Source organism: Canis lupus, chromosome X, assembly GCF_011100685.1.
Source record: "Canis lupus familiaris isolate Mischka breed German Shepherd chromosome X, alternate assembly UU_Cfam_GSD_1.0, whole genome shotgun sequence".
NCBI classification, from domain to species: Eukaryota; Metazoa; Chordata; class Mammalia; order Carnivora; family Canidae; genus Canis; species Canis lupus.
The window spans coordinates 62,030,045-62,049,279 of NC_049260.1; positions in this window are offsets into that span (position 1 = coordinate 62,030,045).

A 19,235-nucleotide genomic window follows, 5' to 3' on the forward strand; every position below is an offset into this window, starting at 1 on the left:
AGCTAACCAATAACAATGGTTACATATTGGAAGGACGTGAGGGGACTGGAATCAGGGGCAGGTATTAAAGTCAATGGGAAGCTCAATTGTTTATTTTACCAGCATGTATTAAAATTTTTAATTATGTGTGTTTTCTATGTTACAGTAATTCTACTTCTCAGTATTTTTGCTTGAAAATATGAAAGAAACATGCAAAATGGCATGTTTTTATCAGCATCGTTGTAATGAAAAATACAAAAACTACATATCATTCAGAAGGAAAATGACTTATGAAACTGTAATATATTTATAAAATAAAATACTAAGGGACCCTTGGGTGGCTCAGCAGTTGAGCATCTGCCTTTGGCTCAGGGCATGATCCCGGGATTTGGAATCGAGTCCCATGTCAGGCTCCCTGCAAGGAGCCCGCTTCTCCCTCTGCCTGTGTCTCTACCTCTCTCTCTCTCTCTGTGTCACTCATGAATAAATTAATAAAATCTCTTTAAAAAAGACTAAGCAGACCTTTGTCTCCATAAAAAATCTAGAGATTTCTCCAAGTTGATACCTAAACATACCAAATTATGGAGACAAATTTCTGCTTAGTCTTTTATTAATTTATTAATGAGTGACACAGAGAGAGAGAGAGAGGCAGAGACACAGGCAGAGGGAGAAGCGGGCTCCTTGCAGGGAGCCCGACGTGAGACTGGATGTTATTCTCTATGTTGGCAAATTGAACACCAATAAAAAATAAATTTATTATTAAAAATATAAAAATATAAAAATATAATTGTAGGACAATATGTACTGTATACCATTTATGAAAAATCTTTATAAAACAATAGAACATGTTTTATATATGGAAATGCATAGTCCAGAATATGGAAACATATTTTCCAAAAATAAGAGGGTAGCCTCTATGTAGGAAGTGAAATGGGGAACTGGATAATGGTGAAGAAATCTTCAATTTTTAATAATGAAAATACACTTGTAATGATCATATATAATTAGAAAAAAAACAGTAACATACCCACATTAAATATAGCTGATACATATAAGGCAAGACCTGTAGTTGTAAACTAGTTCCTTTGATTTTAATAGACACTCATTCCTCAAATTATTAAACTTACTTTATATTTTTCTCCTTTTCATTCTCCTCTTGCCTTTTTATGGTCCTTCTGCACATCCATATTATATATCTTAAGAATTAAGATGTCACCATCAATTAGCTGCTCAAATTAGTGAAAGAAATCGCTTAGTGATTATACTGAAAAACCTTATGTCCAAATTTGACCAATCTGGATTATGACATTTAATAAATAGACTTTTAAAAACTTGGGTGCAATTCCCTGGGTGGTTCAGTCAGTTAAGTGTCTGACTCTTGGTTTTGGCTCAGGTCATGATCTCAGAGTCATGACATTGAGCCCCGCCACAGGCTTCCCATGTGGATAGCCTGCTCAAGAATATCTCCCTTTTCCTTCTCCCTTTCCCTTTCCTCTATCTCTTTTTCTTTCTAAAAGTAAATAAATAAATCTTTAAAGATTAGATGCAGTTCCTATTGGTAGGCCTTTGGGTAGGTATAATAAGGACTGTTTTCTTTTAATGAAGCCATAAAATGCAGTCACCTCTATCAATTCTGAAGTGCATATATACATCTGACTTCAGAATATGATTATCTTTGAATACAATACCCTCATTTATGTCGAGATAAAAAATCTGTTGCCCCATACCTGTTCAAACACTCACATACACACATTATCTTAGGTCTATGAATCCTTCAGAAATTTTTATACCAGACAGGAATTGTAGACAGGTAACACACACACACACACACACACACACACACACACACGAATTAGAATCAAGTATTATCATTTCTTTCTATTTATTTTTCTAAAGCAACATCCTCTATTACAACTAGAGATTTGAAAAACTTAATTGCATTAATTTATAAATTAACACACCACAAGAGAAATATCTGAAATGCAATTTTGTATGTCTTTGAAAAACAGTATAATTTCTCTTTCACAACAATTTTGCTTTAAAAATAATTACTTTCATTCTTCTGTATATGGATGTCCAATTTTCCCAGCACCATTTATTGAAAAGACTGTCCTTTTTCCAGTGGGATAGTCTTTCCTCCTTTGTCGAATATTAGTTGACCATAAAATTGAGGGTACACTTCTGGATTCTCTATTCTGTTCCATTGATCTATGTGTCTGTATTTGTGCCAGTACGACACTGTCTTGATGACCACAGCTTTGTAGTACAACCTGAAATCAGGCATTGTGATGCCTCCACCTATGGTTTTCGTTTTTAATATTCCCCTGGCTATTCGGGGACTTTTCTGATTCCACATAAATCTGAAGATGATTTGTTCCAACTCTCTGAAGAAAGTCCATGGTATTTTGATAGGGATTGCATTAAATGTGTAAATTGCCCTGGGTAGCATTGACATTTTCACAATAATTAATTCTTCCACTTCATGAGCATGGAATAACTTTCCATCTCTTTTGCGTCTTCCTCAATTTCTTTCAGAAGTGTTCTGTAGTTTTTAGGGTATAGATCCTTTACCTCCTTGGTTAGGTTAATTCCTAGGTACCTTATGCTTTTGGGTGAAATTGGAAATGGGATTAACTCCTTAATTTCTCTTTCTTCAGTCTCATTGTTAGTGTATAGAAATGCCACTGACTTCTGGGCATTGATTTTGTATCCTGTCACACTTCCAAATTGCTGTATGAGTTCTAGCAATCTTGGGTTGGAGTCTTTTGGGTTTTCTATGTAAACTATCATGTCATCGGCGAAGAGGGAGAGTTTGACTTCTTCTTTGCCAATTTGAATGCCTTTTATTTCTTTTTGTTGACTGATTACTGAAGCTAGGACATCTAGTACTATGTTGAATAGCAGTGGTGAGAGTGGACATCCCTGTCTTGTTCCTGATCTTAGGGGAAAGGCTCCCAGTTTTTCTCCATTGAGAATGATATTTGCTGTGGACTTTTCGTAGACAGCTTTTAAGATGTTGAGGAATGTTCCCTCTATCCCTCCACTCTGAAGAGTTTTGATCAGGAATGGATGCTGCATCCACATGCAGAAGAATGAAACCAGACCGTTCTCTTACACCATACACAAATATAAACTCAAAATGGATGAAAGATCTTAATGTCAGACAAGATTCCATCAAAATCCTAGAGGAGACAGAGGCAACACCCTTTTTGAACTTGGCCACAGCAACTTCTTGCAAGATACATTCATGAAGGCAAGAGAAACAAAAGCAAAAATGAACTATTGGGATTTCATCAAGATAAGAAACTTTTGCACAGCAAAAGAAACAGTCCACAAAACTAAAAGACAAGCTGCAGAATGGGAGAAGATATTTGCAAATGACGTATCAGATAAATGGCTAGTTTCCAAGATCTATAAAGAACTTATTAAACTCAACATCAAAGAAATAAACAATTGAATCATGAAATGGGAAAAAGACATGAACAGAAATCTCACAGAGAAAGACATTGACATGGCCAACATGCACATGAGAAAATGCTCTGCATCACTTGCCACCAGGGAAATACAAATCAAAACCACAATGAGATACCACCTCACACCTGTGAGAATGGGGAAAATTAACAAGGCAGGAAACCACAAATGTTGGAGAGGATGTGGAGAAAGGGGAACCCTCTTACACTGTTTGTGGGAATGGGAACTGGTACAGCCACTCTGGAAAACTGTTTGGAGGTTACTCAAAGAGTTAAAAATAGAACTATCCTACACCCCAGCAATTGCACTGCTGGGGATTTACCCTGATGATACAGATGCAGTGAAACGGTGGGACACCTGCACCCCAATGTTGATAGCAGCAATGTCCACAATAGCCAATCTGTAGAAGAAGCCTCAGTGTCCATCAAAAGATGAGTGGATAAAGAAGATGTGGGCTATGTATACAATGTACTATCACTCAGCCACTAGAAATGATGAATACCCACCTTTGCTTCAACCTGGATAGAACTGGAGGGTATTATGCTGAGTGAAGTAAGTCAATCGGAGAATGACAATCATTATATGGTCTCATTCTTTTGGGAATATAAAAAAATAGTGGAAGGGAATAAATGGAAAAAGAGAGAAAATGAGTGGGAAAAATCAGAGAGGATGACAGAACCTGAGTGACTCCTAACTCTGGGAAACGAACAAGGGGTAGTGGAACGGGAGTTGGGCCAGGTGATGGGGTGACTGTATGATGGACACTGAGGGGGCACTTGACAGGATGACCACTGAGAGTTATGCTAAATCTTGGCAAATTGAACTCCAATAAAAATATACAAAAAGCAAACAAAACAAAAGAAATAAACAAAATAACTTTATTGTCCCTGGTAGATCCTAGGTAGCGAATTTAATTCAGAGACATGATAGTCTCCACAAACATCTCTTTTTCGTATTCCAATTTGGCAAATGGACTTCTTAATGGGAATCTCTCTAGCTGTATGCCTGCGATTTCTTGTGTTAAGTCTCCTTAACTGGGGCAGCCCCAGTGACGCAGCGGTTTAGCGCCGCTTACAGTCTGAGGCATGATCCTGGAGACCTGGGATCGAGTCCCACATCGGGCTCCCTGCATGGAGCCTGCCTCTCTCTCTGTCTGTCTCTCTCTGTGTCTTGATGAATAAATAAATAAAATATTTAAAAAAAAGTCTCCTTGGCTGACTCAAATTTCATCCCAATTTTTAAAAAAATCCCGTTTAAGATGGTACTGTAGGAAGATCCTGAATTCTTCTCTTTCCATGGACACACCAAATCTACAGGTATATATGGAACATTTCTTTCTGGAAAGAAAATATCAGAGAAATGATATGAACTTCTCTCTGCAACAAAAAATAAAAAGACTACGTCAAGACAAGTAGGAGAAGCAGAGACGTTTCACAAATACCCCCAGGCCCAGTGTGACAAAGACACAATAAGGAGAAATCTCACCAGACAGATGCTTCTCTTGGAGAAGCAAGTGGTTTGTGCCCCACATTGCCATCCCAACTCCTGGAACCTTCAATGTAAATATGAGCCTCCAGAATGTCAAGTTTGGGAGAACAAGAGGTCTTATGTCTGGGGGTCCCATAGGAAATTGACATTACCCTTTTGAAGGACTCACATGTGATCTTGCTCCCCTTGACATCCCAGCAAAAAAGCATCAGTTCAAAAAGCACCCAGATTATATGTGAGGGAGATTCACTTTCTTATCTGGAAGCATTGGCTGGAGAGGTAGGGGACAGTTGACATGCTCCCAGGAAATAGGGATTGTGCCAGATGTCATTGTTGCACTTCCACATTGCCTGCTACCACATTCAAATGGCACAGATATAGCATTCTTCACTGCATTGCGAGGACGGCAGGGGTAGCAGTAACAGCACTTGCTTAGACTGGAAAGCACAGATGGTTGCAGACATCATCCTTACACCACTAGTGGCCTTACTATAAGAATTCTTACTATAAGAATTACTGGAAATAAACTTATACATTGCTCTAGAGTCCTGGTTTTTACAATTTCACCCAGGAAAAAACTCCAGTTCTCTTGGTCCAGAGGTCAAAAGGAGTTTCTATTGTGGCTCCGAAAGACTGTACATATTTGCATACTTTAAAAGCTGGCACCAAAAGATCCGATTTCCAATAAACATGAAACTTGGTGCTAAATGATATGAGCCAAAAGAGCCACAACAAGACACATTATAACTAAAATATAAAAAGTTAACGATAAAATATAATTTTATTTTTAATTTTTTTAAATAATAAATTTATTTTTTATTGGTGTTCAATTTGCCAACATACAGAATAACACCCAGTGCTCATCCCATCAAGTGCCCCACTCAGTGCCCGTCACCCATTCACCCCCAACCCCGCCCTCCTCCCCTTCCACCACCACTAGTTTGTTTCCCAGAGTTAGGAGTCTTTATGTTCTGTCTCCCTTTCTGATATTTCCTACCCATTTCTTCAACCTTCCCTTCTATTCCCTTTCACTATTATTTATATTCCCCAAATGAATGAGAACATATAATGTTTGTCCTTCTCCAATTGACTCATTTCACTCAGGATAATACCCTCCAGTTCCATCCACATTGAAGCAAATGGTGGGTATTTGTCATTTCTAATGGCTGAGTAATATTCCATCATATATATAAACCACATCTTCTTTATCCATTCAGCTTTCAATGGACACCGAGGCTCCTGCCACAGTTTGGCTATTGTGGACATTGCTGCTATAAACATCGGGGTGCAGCTGTCCAGGCGTTTCATTGCATCGCTATCTTTGGGGTAAATCCCCAACAGTGCAATTGCTGTGACGTAGGGCAGATCAATTTTTAACTCTTTGAGGAGCCTCCACACAGTTTTCCAGAGTGGCTGCACCAGTTCACATTCCCACCAACAGTGTAAGAGAGTTCCCTTTTCTCCACATCCTCTCCAACATTTGTGGTTTCCTGCCTTGTTAATTTTCCCCATTCTCACTGGAGTGAGGTGGTACCTCATTTTGGTTTTGATTTGTATTTTCCTGATGGCAAGTGATGCAGAGCTTTTTCTCATGTACGTGTTGGCCAGGTCTATGTCTTCCTCTGTGAGATTTCTCTTCATGTCTTTTGCCCATTTCATGATTCGTTTGTTTGTTTCTTTGGTGTTGAATTTAATAAGTTCTTTATAGACCTTGGAAACTAGCCCTTTATCTGATACGTCGTTGCAAATATCTTCTCCCATTCTGTAGGTTGTCTTTTAGTTCTGTTGACTATCCTTTGCTGTGCAAAAGCTTCTTATCTTGATGAAGTCCCAATAGTTCATTTTTGCTTTTGTTTCTTTTGCCTTCATGGATCTGCGTCTTCAGTCTCATTGTTAGTGTATAGAAATGCCACTGACTTCTGGGCTTTAATTTTGTATCCTGCCACTGCCAAATTGCTGTATCAGTTTTAGCAATCTTGGGGTGGAGGCTTTTGGGGTTTCTATGCAGAGTATCATGTCATCGGTGAAGAGGGAGAGTTTGACTTCTTCTTTGCCAATTTGAATGTCTTTAATGTCTTTTTGTTGTCTGATTGTTGAGGCTAGGACTTCCAGTACTATGTTGAATAGCAGTGGTGACGGTGGCCATCCCTGTCTTGTTCCTGATCTTAGGGGAAAGGCTCCCAGTGCTTCCCATTGAGAATTATATTTGCTGCGGGTTTTTCGTAGATGGCCTTTAAGATGTTGAGGAATGTTCCCTCTATCTAAGTAAGTCAGTCGGAGAAGGACAAACATTATATGTTCTCATTCATTTGGGGAATATAAATAATAGTGAAAGGGAATATAAGGGAAGGGAGAAGAAATATGTGGGAAGTGTCAGAAAGGGAGACAGAACGTAAAGACTGCTAACTCTGGGAAACGAACTAGGGGTGGTGGAAGGGGGGGAGGGCGGGGGGTGGGAGTGAATGGGTGACGGGCACTGGGTGTTATTCTGTATGTTAGTAAATTGAACACCAATAAAAAATAAATTAAAAAAAAATAAAAAAATAAAATAAAATAAAGACAGTAATAGTATACAAAGAAGGATGCTATTTAATAATAAAGTGGACAATAAAACATGAAATGTAACAATTGTAAATATTTATGCACCCAGCATAGAAGCACCAAATACATAACACAGTTATTCGGAAACATAAAAGAACTAATTGATAATACAGTAATAGGAGGGGATTTTACCATCCCATTTACATCAATGTATAATCTAAACAAATATCAACAAGGCAACAATATTTTTGAATGACACATTGAAACAGATGGATTTACCAGATATATTCAGAACATTCCAACCTAAAACAGAAGAATACACATTCTTTTCAAGTGCACGTGGAACATTCCCCAGAATAAGATCACATATTAGCTCACAAAACAAATGTCAACAAATTTAAGAAGATTGAAATAATACCATGCATGTTTTCTGATCACAATGGTATGAAACTAGAAGTCAACCACAAGAAAAAATCTGGAAAGACCACACATAACATGGAGATTAAATAAATTGCTATAGGGATCTCTGGGTGGCGCAGCAGTTTGGCACCTGCCTTTGGCCCAGGGAGCGATCCTGGAGATCTGGGATCGAATCCCATGTCGGGCTCCCGGTGCATGGAGCCTGCTTCTCTCTGCCTGTGTCTCTGCCTCTCTCTCTCTGTGTGTGAATATCATAAATAAATAAAAATTAAAAAAATTAAAATAAATAAATAAATAAAATAAATTGCTATGAAACAATGGATGGGTCAATTGGAAAATAAAAGAAAAAATGAAAATGAAACTGAAATACATTGGTCAAAAACCTTGGGGATGCAGCAAAGGTTATAAGATTGAAGTTTATAGCATTATAGGCCTACCTCAGGAACCAAGACAAATCTCAATAAATACCCTAACCTTACATCTAAAAGAGCTAGAAAAGGACAACAGTCAAAACCTATAATTGGCTGAAGGAAGAAAATAACAAATATTAGAGCAGAAATAAATGTTATAGAAATTTAAAAAGCAATAGAACAAATCAATGAAACCAGGAACTGATTCTTAGGGAAAAAATCAATAAAACTGATCAACCTCTAGCCAGGTTTATCAGGAAAAAAAGAAAAAGGATTCAAATAAATAAATTAATGAATGAGAGAGAAGAAATAAAAACTAACACTGCAGACATACAAACAATCATAAGAGAGTATAATGAAAAATTATATGCCAACAAACGAAAAACCTTAGAAGAAATAGATAAATTCCTTGAAATATAAAAACTACCAAAAATGAAATGAGGAGAAATAGATAATTTGAACATATTGATAACCAGCAATAAAATTGAATCTGTAATTAAACACGCACACACACACACACACACACACACACACACCCAACAAACAAAATTCCAGGAACAAATGTCCCCAAAGGCAAATTTTACCAAACATTTAAAGAAGAGTTAATGCCTATACTTCCCAAATTATTACAAAAAATAAAAAGGAAGGAAGACATCCAAATTCATTCCATGAGGCCAGCATCACACCGATACTAAAACCAGATAAAGACACTACTAAAAAAGAGAACTGCAGGAACTGCAATATCCTTGATGAACATAGATGCAAAAGATCTCAATAAAATACCAGCAAATTAAATCCAATAGTACATTGAAAAAAAAAAAAAAACATTCACCACAATCAAGTGGGATTTATTCCTGAGTTGCAAGGATGGTCATGATGAACGCTCTCAACAAAGTGCATTTAGAGGGAACATGCCCCAACATAATAAAGGCAACCTTTGAAAAACCCACAGCAAACAGCATCTTCAATGGGGAAAAATTGAGAGCTTTTCCCCTAATAGCAGAACAAGACAAGGATGTGCACTCCTAGCACTTTTATTCAACATAGTACTGGAAGTCCTAGCCACAGCAATCAGACAACAAAAATAAATAAAAGGAATACAAATCAGTAAGACAGAAGTAAAACTTCCACTATTTTCAGATGACATGATACTATATATAGAAAATCCAAAGGACCCCCCCAAAAAACTGTTAAAAAATCTAGTAAAGTCACAGGGTATATAATCAATGTACAGAAATCTATTGATTTTTACTGAAGCAGCAGAAGTAGAAATTAAGAAGACAATCCTATGTAAAATTACATCCAAAATCATAAGATGCCTAGGAATAGACCTAACTAAAGAGGTGAAATATCTTCACTCTGAAAACTATGAAACACTGGTAGACAAAACTGAAGATGACACAATGAAATGGAAAGATATCCCATGCTACTGGTTTGGAAGAACAAATACTGTTCAAATATCTATACTACCTAAAGCAATCTACCCATTTAATGTCATACCTATCAAAATACCAGCAGCATTTTCACAAAACTAGAGAAAAGAATCCTTCTATGTGTGTAGAATCACAAAAGTCCCTGAATGTCCAAAGCAACTTTGAATAAGAAAAGCAAAAATGGAGGCATCACCATTCCTTCAGGTTCTATTACAAAGGTATAGTTATAAAAAACACTGTTGAATTGGGAGAAAAATAGACATATAAATCAAAGGAACAGAATTGAAATTCAAGATATAAACACATAATTATATGGTCAATTTAACTTTGACGAAGTAGGAAAAAATATCCAATGGAAAAAGTCTCTTCAACAAAAGGTATTGGGAAAACTGGACACCTACATGCATAAGAATGAAACTGGAAAACTTTCTTACATCTTACACAAAAATAAATTCAAAAAGATTTAACTGTGAAACCTGAAACCATAAAAATTCTGGAAGAGAACACAAGCAGTAACTTCCTTCACATTACCCATAGAAACTTCTTTCTAAATATGTTTCCTGAGGAAAGGGAAACAAAAGATAAAATAAACTATTGGAACTATACAAAAATAAGCTTCTGCACAGCAAAAGAAATAATAAACAAAACTAAAAGGCAACCTATGGAATGAGAGAAGATATCTGCAAATTACATATCTGATAAAGGGCTAGTATCCAAAATATATAAAGAAATTATAAAACTGAACACCCAAAAAGGAAATAATCCAATTTAAAAATTGGCAGATGTATCTTGCAAGAAGTTACTATGGCCAAGTTCAAAAAGGGTGTTGCCTGTGTTCTCCTCTAGGATTTTGATGGAGTCTTGTCTCACATTTAGATCTTTCATCCATTTTGTCTTTGTGTATGGTGCAAGAGAGTGGTCTAGTTTCATTCTTATGCATATGGATGTCCAATTTTCCTAGCACCATTTATTGAAGAGACTATCTCTGTTCCAGTGGATAGTCTTTCCTCCTTTATCGAATATTAGTTGACCATAAAGTTCAGGGTCCACTTCTGGATTCTCTATTCTGTTCCATTGATCTATGTGTCTGCTTTTGTGCCAGTACCACACTGTCTTGATGACCACAGCTTTGTAGTGCAACCTGAAATCTGGCATTGTGATGCCCCCAGCTAAGGTTTTCTTTTTTAAAATTCCCCTGGCTATTCGGGGTCTTTTCTGATTCCACACAAATCTTAAAATAATTTGTTCTAACTCTCTGAAGAAAGTCCATGGTATTTTGATAGGGATTGCATTAAATGTGTAAATTTCCCTTGGTAACGTTGATATTTTCACAATATTAATTCTGCCAATCCATGAGCATGGAATATTTTTCCATCTCTTTGTGTCTTCCTAAATTTCTTTCAGAAGTGTTTTATAGTTTTTCGGGTATAGATTCTTTACCTCTTTGGTTAGGTTTATTCCTAGATATCTTCTGCTTTTGGGTGCAATTGGAAATGGGATGGACTCCTTAATTTCTCTTTCTTCAGTCTCATTGTTAGTGTATAGAAATGCCACTGACTTCTGGGCTTTAATTTTGTATCCTGCCACTGCCAAATTGCTGTATCAGTTTTAGCAATCTTGGGGTGGAGGCTTTTGGGGTTTCTATGTAGAGTATCATGTCATCAGCGAAGAGGGAGAGTTTGACTTCTTCTTTGCCAATTTGAATGTCTTTAATGTCTTTTTGTTGTCTGATTGTTGAGGCTAGGACTTTCAGTACTATGTTGAATAGCAGTGGTGAGAGTGGCCGTCCCTGTCTTGTTCCTGATCGTAGGGGAATGGCTCCCAGTGCTTCCCATTGAGAATTATATTTGCTGCGGGTTTTTCGTAGATGGCCTTTAAGATGTTGAGGAATGTTCCCTCTATCCCTACACTCTGAAGAGTTTTGATCAGGAATGGATGCTGTATTTTGTCAAATGCTTTCTCTGCATCTAATGAGAGGATCATATGGTTCTTGGTTTTTCTCTTGCTGATATGATGAATCACATTGATTGTTTTACGAGTGTTGAACCTGCCTTGTGTCCCGGGAATAAATCCTACTCGGTCATGGTGAATACTCTTCTTAATGTACTCTTGGATCCGATTAGCTAATATCTTGTGGAGAATTTTTGCATTCATGTTCATCAGGGATATTGCTCTATAATTCCCCTTTTTGGTGGGGTCTTTGTCTGGTTTTGGAATTAAGGTGATGCTGGCCTCATAGAACGAATTTGGAAGTACTCCATCTCTTTCTATCTTTCCAAACAGCTTTAGTAGAATAGGTATTGTTTCTTCTTAAAACGTTTGATAGAATTCCCCTGGGAAGCCATCTGGCCCTGGACTCTTGTGTCTTGGGAGGTTTTTGATGACTGCTTCAATTTCCTCCCTGGTTATTGGCCTGTTCAGGTTTTCTATTTCTTCCTGTTCCAGTTTTGGTAGTTTGTGGCTTTCCAGGAATGCGTCCATTTCTTCTAGATTGCCTAATTTACTGTCGTATAGCTGTTCATAATATGTTTTTAAAATCATTTGTGTTTCCTTGGTGTTGGTAATGATCTCTCCTTTCTCATTCATGATTTTATTAATTTGAGTTGTCTCTGTCTTCTTTTTAATAAGGTTGGCTAATGGTTTATCTATCTTATTAATTCTTTCAAAGAACCAATCCTGGTTCTGTTGATCTGTTCCACAGTTCTTCTGGTCTCGATTTTATTGAGTTTTGCTCGAATTTTAATTAACTCTATTCTTCTGTTGGGCATGGGGTCCATCTGCTGTTTTTTTCTCTAGCTCCTTTATGTGTAAGGTTAACTTTTTTATTTGAGTTCTTTTCAGTTTTTGAATGGAGGCTTGTATTGTGATGTATTTCCCCCTTAGGACTGCTTTTGCTGCATCCCAAAGATTTTGAACGGTTGTATCTTCATTCTCATTAGTTTCCATGAATCTTTTTAATTATTCCTTAATTTCCTGGTTGACCCTTTCATCTTTTAGCAGGATGGTCCTTAACCTCCACGTGTTTGAGGTCCTTCCAATCTTCTTGTTGTGATTTATTTCTAATTTCAAGGCATTATGGTCTGAGAATATGCAGGGGACAATCCCAATCTTTTGTTATTCGTTCAGACCCGATTTGTGACCCAGTATGTGGTCTATTCTGGAGAAAGTTCCTTGTGCACTTGAGAAGAATGTGTATTCAGTTGAGTTTGGATGTAAAGTTCTGTAGATATCTGTGAAATCCGTCTGGTCCTGTGTATCATTTAAAGCTCTCGTTTCTTTGGAGATGTTGTGCTTAGAAGACCTATCGAGTATAGAAAGAGCTAGATTGAAGTCACCAAGTATAAGTGTATTATTATCTAAGTATTTATTCACTTTGGTTATTAATTGATTGATATATTTGGGAGCTCCCACATTCGGGACATATATATTGAGGATTGTTAAGTCCTCTTGTTGGATAGATCCTTTAAGTATGAGATAGTGTCCCTCTTCATCTCTCACTGCAGTCATCGGGGTAAATTTTAGTTTATCTGATATAAGGATGGCTACCCCTGCTTTCTTTTGAGGACCATTTGAATCGTAAATGGTAATCCAGATTTTTTAACTCTGTGGGAGAGAGGACTCTTTCTGATTCTTTCTTTTTAGGTGAGGTTTTCCTTCTGGTCATTTTGCTCAGTGCAGAGTGGTCAAAATCAAGTTGTATTGGGAAAAGGAGAAAAAGAGAGGAGAAAAAGAAGGAAAGAAAAGAGAAAAAGAAAAAAGAAAAAAGGAAGAAAAAAAGAAAAAAGAGGCGAAAAAGAGAAAGCAGAAAAAGAAAGGAAAAAAAGGGTGGGGAAGCAAAGAAAAATCAAAAAGAAAAAACAAAGAAAAAAGAACCAAAAAAAAAAAAAAAAAACCCGGGGGAGTATCTTCTGATTCTGTATACTTTAAGTTCCTTGATTCCCTGGATCTAGTCCGTCTAGTTGGTCTTCGGGGGGAGGGGCCTGTTGTGCTGATTTTCAGGTGTTAGCACTTGGGGTAGCTGCTCTGCCCCCTGCCTGGTGTGGGCTCACTGGGGGTTGTTTACCCCGTGAGGCCCCAGGAGGAAAAACCACAGTGGCGAGGCCAGCTCTGGAGCCCTGGCTTCAGCCCCCGCAGTAACTACGGAGCTTTCGGGGATCCCTGGGTGGCGCAGCGGTTTTGCGCCTGCCTTTGGCCCAGGGCGCGATCCTGGGGATCCGGGATCGAATCCCACGTCGGGCTCCCGGTGTTTGGAGCCTGCTTCTCCCTCTGCCTGTGTCTCTGCCTCTCTCTCTCTGTGTGTGTGTGACTATCATAAAAAAAAAAAAAACTATGGAGCTCTCCATCCACAGGGCCTGGATGCTCCGGTGTGGGGCCGCTGATCTGCTCAGCTCGGGGCAGGAGTGCCCTTGCTGTCCTGTACCCTCCCAGCCTCTGCCTGTCCCGGTGGGAGGTCGGATCCTGGGCTGTGTCCTGACGCCCTGTGCTCCTGGGACTGTGTTGTTGGATTCGTGCTCCCGGCTGCGCAGCCTCCTCTGCGGAGCCGCTGCCCGAGCTCCACGAGCTCCTCCCGGGGCCGGGCAGCCCCCTCCGTGCAGAGCCGCCCCCCAAGCCCCTCCGAGCTGCTCCCGGGTCAATGAGTGTGCACGCTGTAGCCCTTTAGGGAGCTCAGCGCACTCTCCTGGGCGAGCAGGTGTCTGTTAGTGTCCCAGGGAGCCTGAGGGCATCCCCGCCCTCCTAGGGTCCTGCTCTAACTCCCTGCGGGCTGCCTTTCTGCCCGGGAAGATTGGTGAAGCTCCTGCTTCTCCAGGACGGAGCTCTCCTATCCTGGGGGCACTCGCCCCGGCCTTAGCCCGGCTCCTCGAGAGGCCCCTCCCCCTTGGATGCCTTTTCTTTATTTCTTTCCCCCTCCCCCGTCTTCCTACCTTGATGGAAGCCCGAACTCTTCTCACTGTAGCATTCCAGCTGTTCTCTCTTTAAGTCTCAGGCCGAATTCGTAGATTTTCAGGATGATTTGAAGGTTATCTAGGCAATTTGGTGGGGACAGGTGATTTGGGGACCCTACTCTTCCACCATCTTGCCTCTCCTCTAGTCAGCCTTAATAAAATCACAAATGAAAGGGAGAGATCACAACCAATATGAAGGAAATACAAAAGATTTTAAAAATCTATTATGAACAGCTATACGCCAAGATATTGGGCCTCTAGGAGAAATGGATGCATTTCTGGAAAACCAAAAATTACCAAAACTGGAACAGAATAGAATACCTGCAAAGGCCTATAACCAGCGAGGAAATTGAAGTTGGCATCAAAAACCTCCCAAGACACAAAAGTCCAGGGACAGATGGCTTCCCAGGGGAATTCTATCAAACGTTTAAAGAAAAATTAACACCCAGTATACTAGCTGTATTGAAGGATACAAAGGATGGATTACTTCAAAACTCGTTTTATGAGTACAGCCTCACCTTAAATCCAAAAGCACATGAAGGACCCCACCAAAAAGGAGAATTATAGACCAATATCCCTGACGAACATGGATGGAAAAATTCTCAACAAGGTACTAGCCAATAGGATCTAATAGTACATTAAGAAGATTATTCACTATGACCATGTGGGATTTATCCCCGGGATGCAAGGCTGGCTCAACACTTGTAAAGCAATCAATGTGATTGATCATATCAGCAAAAGAAAAAACAAGAACCATATGATCCTCTCAATAGATACAGTGAAAGCATTTGACAAAATATGGTATCCATTCCTGATCAAAATTCTTCAGAGTATAGGGATAGAGGGAACATTTGTCAGCATCTTCAAAGCCATCTACGAAAGGCCCACAGCAAATATCATTCTCATTGGGGAAACACTGGGAGCCTTTCCCCTAGATCAGGAACATGACAAGGATGTCCACTCTCACCACTGCTATTCAACATAGTACTGGAAGTCCTAGCTTCAGCAATCAGAGAACAAAAAGAAATAAAAGGCATTCAAATGGGCAAAGAAGAAGTCAAACTCTCCCTCTTTGCAGATGACATGATCGTCTACATAGAAAACCCAAAGGACTCCACCCCAAGATTGCTAGAACTCATACAGCAGTTCAGCAACATGGCATGATACAAAATCTATGCCCAGAAATCAGTGGCATTTCTATACACTAACAATGAAACTGAAGAAAGAGAAATTAAGGAATCAATCCCATTTCCAATTGCACCCAACAGCATAAGATACCTAGGAATAAACCTGACCAAAGAGGTAGAGGATCTATACCCTAAAACTATAGAACACTTCTGAAAGAAATTGAGAAAGACACAATGAGATGGAAAAACGTTCCTTGCTCATGGAATGGAAGAATAAATATTGTGAAAGCCTCTAGGCTACCCAGGGCAATTTACAGGTTCAATGCAATCCCTATCAAAATACCATGGACTTTATTCACAGAGTTGGAAAAATAATCTTAAGATTTGTATGAAATCAGAAAAGACTGTGAATATCCAGGGGAATATTGGGGGGTGGGACAATGCTGGTGATACCACAATGCCAGATCATCAAGACAGTATGGTATTGACACAAAAACAGACACATAGAACAATGGATCAGAATTGAGAACCTACAAATCGGCACTCAACTCTATGGTCAACTAATATTCAACAAAGCAGGAAAGAATATCAACTGGATAAAGCACAGTCTATTCAATAAATGTTCTTGGGAAAATTGGCCATCAACGTGTAGAAGAATGAAACTATACCACTCTCTTTTACCATACACAAAAATAAACTCAAAATGGCTCAAAGATCTAAATATGAAACAAGAATCCATCAAAATTCTGGAGGAGAACACATGCAGCAACCTTTTTGAATTTGGCTACAGCAGCAACTTCTTGCAAGATATGTCTATTAAGTCAAAGGAAACAAAAGCAAAAATGAACTATTGGGAATTAAGCAGGGTGAAAAACTTCTGCACAGCAAAACAAACAAACAAAACAAAACAAAAAACAGTCAACAAAAGTAAAAGACAACCTACTGAATGGGAGAAGATATTTGCAAATGACATATAAAATAAAGAGCTAGTATCCAAGATCTATAAAATACTTATTACATTCAACATCCATGAAACAATAAATCCAGTCATGAAATGGAAAGAAGACATGAATAGATATTTCCCCAAAGAAGACATATACATGACCAACAAGCACAGGAGAAAATGCTCCACATCATTTGCCATAAGGGAATTACAAATCCAAACCACAATGATATACCACCTCATACCAGTGAGATTGGTAAAAATTAACAAGACAGGAAAGAGCAAATGTCATAGAGGCTGTGGAGAAAGGGGAATCCTCTTGCACTGTTGGTGGGAATGCAGACTGGTACAGCTACTCTGAAAACAGTATGGAGGTTCCTCTAGAATTTAAAAATAGAGCTACTCTACTACCCAGCAATTGCACTACTGAGTATTTACCCCAAAGCTACAGTTGTAGTGGAACCCCCGGACACCTGCACCCCAATTTTCATAGCAGCAATGTCCAAAATAGCCAAACTGTGGAAAGTGCCACGATGTCCTTTGACAGTGAATGGATAAAGAAGTTGTGGTATATGTACAGATTGGAATATTACTCAGCCATCAGAAGAGATGAATACCCATCTTAGCTTTGACATCAATGGAACTGGAGGGTATTATGCTGAGTGAAATAAATCAATTAAGGGACAATCATCATATGGCTTCACTCACACTGGGATTATAAGAAATAGTGAAAGGGAATATAAGGGAAAGGAGGGGACCTGAATGGGAAAAATTAGAAAGGGAGACAAACCAAGAGACTCTTAACTCTGGGAAACAGAGGGTTGTGGAATGGGAGGTGGGCAGCTGGTTGAGGTAACTGGGTGATTGGTACTGAGGAGGACACTTGATGGGATGAGCACTGGGTGTTATACACTATTTTGGCAAATTGAATTCAAATTAAAAACAATGTAAAAAAGTGCATAATAAAAAAATAAAAGAGAAATAGATTTTAGGTGCTTCAGATTGGAGTGAGGCCTGGTCTCACAGAAACCCCAGAGAGAGAGAGGAGTACATAGGGGCTCATGCAGGAAAATCACTTCCACAAAGCCATTGGCTGGGAAACTGGAAGGGGCTGATTTTCATGAGTTTTTGCAGTGAATGGGGTTTAAAGACTGGAGATTTAAAGTTTAGCAGACTTGACTATGATAGAGCCCTGAGGGCACTGCCCTGCTCCTGGAGAGAATGCAGGCAAGCAATTCAGGAGCAGATGGTGCAATCTCAGGAATGCCTAAAGCTCATAGGAGATGTTGTTACCACTTGTTGAAGTGTATCTGTGAGAGACGGCATTGGCAGAGATGCCTCTCCTCAGAAAAAAGAGCTGAAAGATAACATTTTACTCCCCTGCTCCTTCGCAGAGACTAGGAACCACCTGCTGAGGGCTACTTGCCCCCAGAGTGGCTGCATAACCTGCTTACTCCAGGTCCTAGGACCTTGCACTCTGGTATGAGACTGCCCTTCTGGATTAAACCTGCATCACTCTCACCATGGCAAGACCCTCCCCCAGAAGTCCAGTAGGGGCCCCCCACCACAGCAGATCCATTACTTTTGGAGTTTTAAAAGCCAACAGGATTGGGATGCCTGGGTAGCTCAGCAATTGAGCATCTGCCTTCAGCTCAGAGTGTGATCCTGATACCAGTATCGAGTCCTACATTGGGCTCCCTGCATGGAGCCTGCTTCTCCCTATGCCTGTGTCTCTGCCTCTTTCTGTGTGTATCTTATGAATAAATAAATAAAATAAAATCTTAAAAAAAATAAAAAATAAAATAAAATTCAACAGGCTTGGCTGGGATAGAACTCAAAGTGAACTGTTCTACTCCTGGTTGGCAAGCAAACTGGAGACAGACATCATGAAAATGGCAATCTGAAAAATGCATGAGATGCTCAGAGTTGATGGGGGGAGATTATTTCCTTTTCTAAGAGTGCTTCCCTGATGAAACACCTGGGTGGCTTAGCAGTTAAGCATTTGTGCTCAGCTCAGGTCATGATCCTGGAGTTCCAGGATCGAGTCCCACATCAGGCACCCTCTGTGGAGCCTGCTTCTTCCTCCATCTATGCCTCTGCCTCTCACTCTGTGTGTTTCTCATGAATGAATAAATTTTTTTTTTAAAAGAGTGCTTCCCTGAGAGCAGCAAGTATGTAGGCCCCTCTCAAGGAACGTAAGAGTTGGCTGGCACCTTTTCCCTTCCAGGCCCCTCATCAGAAACCTCCTTCAGTAAATAGCACAGCTCTGACAATTGATACCTAATCTCCTTACACCAAGTTCTGTCCCTTTGTGTTCTGATGGTATAGCCCTTCACAGGCAAGTGTGCCTCAGTCTCAATACTATGGGCCCATTCCCTAGAAGACCGGCAGAAACTCTGCACATGTCCTATCTCCCACTGAGAGAGTTCTACACGATTCCAGTTCTAGTGGAAGTAGTATCAGGTCTCATTTAACAAGCA